This window comes from Prionailurus bengalensis, chromosome E2, assembly GCF_016509475.1.
Source record: "Prionailurus bengalensis isolate Pbe53 chromosome E2, Fcat_Pben_1.1_paternal_pri, whole genome shotgun sequence".
Lineage (NCBI taxonomy): Eukaryota > Metazoa > Chordata > Mammalia > Carnivora > Felidae > Prionailurus > Prionailurus bengalensis.
Window position 1 is genome coordinate 5,834,713 of NC_057352.1, and position 4,004 is coordinate 5,838,716.

At 41.6% G+C, this 4,004-nt stretch overlaps 1 pseudogene; it reads left to right on the forward strand.

Annotated features, from left to right (window-relative positions):
* The first annotated feature begins 345 nt into the window (after positions 1–345).
* LOC122493769 lies at positions 346–1,262 on the forward strand (annotated as a pseudogene).
* Positions 1,263–4,004: the final 2,742 nt, after the last annotated feature.

A 4,004-nucleotide genomic window follows, 5' to 3' on the forward strand; every position in this document is an offset into this window, starting at 1 on the left:
GGTCTGTGAGTTCGAGCCCCGCATCGGGCTCTGTCCTGACAATTCAGAGCCTGGAGCCTGCTTTGGATTCTGTGTCTCCCTCTCTCTCTCTGCAAATGCCCCTGCTCATTCTCTCTCTCTCTCAAAAAAAGATAAACATTAAAAAAAAACATATATTCAACACTTGAAAGCATGTGTAGAAAAAAACACAAAACACCTATAAATACTTCTAAAGGGGAACCAATGGTAACTGGAGTATACTGAATTGCAGTGGACAAGATAAATGTAGCCTGTGCACCATAATCCCAAGCAGGGAGGATCTTATTCTGGCTCTAAAGACATTATCAGTCACTGCAAGCTGGCAGAATGGAATCCATGGATGTGGCCACTGGAACAATCTTCTTATCACAGACGGTATTTGGAACTCTTGGAAATTTCTCTCTTCTCTACCATTATCTCTTCCTTTACTCCACTGAGCACAGGCTGAGGCCCACAGATTTGATTCTCAAGCACCTGATGATAGCCAACTCCTTAGCCCTGCTTTCTAAAGGAGTCCCGCAGACAATGACAGCTTTCGGTTTCAAAGATTTCCTCAACGAAGCCGGATGCAAACTGGTTTTCTATCTTCACAGAATTGGAAGGGCCATGTCCATGAGCAGCATCTGCCTCTTGAGTGTCTTTCAGGCCATCATGATCAGCCCCAGAGACTCCACACACGCAAAACTTAAACTGAAGGCTCCCAAGCACACTGGCTCCTTTGTTTTCTTGTGCTGGATTCTGGCAATGCTGGCAAATATCTCTTTTCCCGTAAATGTGACTGGCAAATGGAGCAACGCAAATATCACCATGAAAAAGGATTTGGGACACTGCTCTGGCGTGGGCAATAACAAACTCATGTTATCCGTACTGGCAGCGATGTTATCATTCCCTGATGTTTTATGTCTGGGGCTCATGATCTGGGCCAGCGGCTCCATGGTTTCTATCCTGCACAGGCACAAGCAGCGGGTCAGATACATTCGTGGCAACAAACTCTCTGCTAGATGCTCCCCTGAGTCCACTGCCACCCAAAAAATCCTTGTCCTTGTGAGCATCTTCGTGTCATTTTACACCCTGTCCTCCACCTTCCAACTCTGCATTGCTCTTATTAATAATCCCAGTTGGTTGCTGGTGAACATCTCTGCCTTCATCAATGGATGTTTCCCAACTGTCAGCCCCTATGTTCTCATAAACCACGGCTCCAGCCTGTCCAGGCTCTGCTTTGGCCAAGGAACAAAATCTCCTGATCTCATCAGAAGCGTTATCAAGTTGTTTCTGCACAGCGTGTTTACTGTTTATTCACTCCTCTTCACAGAGTTGTGTGTGCAGTGGTGATGCAGCCATATTACAAGAAATGTTGGACCACACTGAACTTATGCCCGATAACAAACCATAAATGCTAATTACTGTAAATGTAATACTATGTAATTATCACATAAGTCCTTACATAATTGTTGGTCATGTTTGTAGTGGAGTAGTTCAACGTCTAGAAATAATAAAATGTGGGTCCTGACACAACCTGGATATTAAGGGGGTGTCTTTGAGTATGTAACTTTCAATAGACAGAACACATTTATCCAGAAATTAACCAAGCATGGAATGTCTGGTAAAGTTCCATGAAAAAGGAACAATATGTGAGCTGGTCATTCAGGAAACTGAAAAAACAAAATGTTCTCTGAGAAAAACGAAACAGAACAGGGTGAAGTGGAAACAGAAATCGGGTTCAGGTATTAGGTGTATCTGGGCTCAAGTTATGAAGTTAGTACATTTCAAGCTTACAGTGATGGTGGTCATTTGGAAGACCACTGTATACAGGGAGATAAGCATACATTTTTTCCTGTAGAAAGATCCAGATTAAACTGCAGTGGGAAAAAGCACACAGATATACGGCCAATTTTTAACAAGACATCAGGCGAGTGAGAGGCAAAAAGGCAAGATGTCTAGGATGAAGTGACATGGGTTTTGGCAACTGTACAGGATAGTTTTCTATGTAATGTGAAGATGACAAGTGTCATTTTGTTAAGAGTCCTGGGGTCCCTCATCTCACTTAGGAGGAAGTAAGCAGAGCTTTTCGCTACGACTGCAGGAGCTCAGGAACAGTCATTTAGAGGTAAAGTCAGGAATCCCATTTGTTTATGCCCAGTGTGTGGCAGGAGGATTTCCACAGGAGCAAATGGTTATTTCTCAAGTGCAGAAAAATTTATAATGTAGCTATCTCTGTATTCACTTTATGAAACCGTAGTAAAATATTAGATTCAGTAATTTGAAAAGACAATTAGTTTGATACAACATTGATATGTTGAACCTTGTGGCACCAAATAGAGAACACATTTTTAGATGACAAGAGACACTTAGAATTATTTGCCACAGGGGCGCCTGGGTGGCTCAGTTGGATAAGCATCCGACTTCAGCTCAGGTCATAATCTCTCAGTTCATGGGTTCGAGCCCCACGTCGGGCTCTGTCCTGACAGCTCAGAGCCTGGATCCTGCTTCCGATTCTGTGTATTGCTCTCTCTCTCTCTCTCTCTCTCGCTCTCTCTCTCAAAAATAAACATTAAAGGGGCGCCTGGGTGGCTTGGTTGGTTAAGCGTCCGACTTCGGCTCAGGTCATGATCTCACGGTCCGTGAGTTCGAGCCCCGCGTCGGGTTCTGTGCTGACAGCTCAGAGCCTGGAGCCTATTTCGGATTCTGTGTCTCCCTATCTCTCTGCTCCTCCCCTGTTCATGCTCTGTCTCTGTCTCAAAAAAAATAAATAAACGTTAAAAAAAATTAAAAAAATAAAATAAACATTAAAAAAAATTAAAAAAAAATATTTACCACACATTAGACCATGAATGAAGATGCACACATACACTTGTATATGTGTCTGTGCGTGTATGAACATGTATGTGTGGTGAGTTCTCAGATAATGTTTGTTATTCACTGAGTAATGGAACTGGACAACTGTACATTAATAAATGTCAAGAATAGCACTCAAAATAATAATTATGATGATAACCTACAATAAACTCTATTATGTGGTCTAGTTGGCAATTTACTAGGCTAAAATGTCAACAGATTATATTTCATTATTTTACTTTAATCCTAATGTTTTGCCCTTTGGAAAAAAAAATCCTACTGAACAGAATCAAACAATGTTAGACCATAAAAAGAACAATTACCCAATTTATGTTCAGTATAATAGTGGTGAGTTAGGATTCGATTCACCAACTTATTGCATGTTCCTCATTACTCGTGGTCTATTTTCTTTTTTTTCTATCTTCTGTGTAAATGTTTAACAATTCTGTGTTTTACCCATTAACTTAGAAGGTTTCCTAACCAATATCTTAATTCTCAACCTAGAAATTAAGCACACGTTTAAACACAAATTATGGGGGTGCTTGGGTGGCTCAGTCGGTTGAGCGTTCACCTTCAGCTCGGGTCATGATCTCGTGGTCGGTGAGTTCAAGACCCGCATCGGGCTCTGTGCTGACAGCTCAGAGACTGGAGCCTGCTTTGGATTCTGTGTCTCCCCCTCTCTCTGCCCCTCCCCCGCTCATGCTCTGTCAAAAATAAATGTTAAAAAATAAATAAATAAACGAACAAAAACAAATTACGTTGTTATTCAATATCTCTACAATAGCACTGCAAGGACATGAAAGCACTAACCTACTTACCTTCTCCTGAATTTTAAAAAATCGGTATTTCAAAATGAGTTTTAAAGACCGATGTACAGGGATTAAGTACAGAGTCTGGCGAAAGAGTACAAACGGAACAAACTTATATATCCATGCCCTAGTTCAAAAGACCGGCTTCTCAGCCCAAAATACCTCCTTGTAACCCTCCCAGTGACTCCATACCAGGGTAAACAGTAATGTGACATCTAACAGCACAGATCACTTTTCTTTCTTTTCTTTTTTAATGTTTTATTTTTGAGAGAGGAAGACAGACAGACAGACAGAGCATGAGTGGGGGAGGGCAGAAAGAAAGGGGGACACAGAATCTGAAGC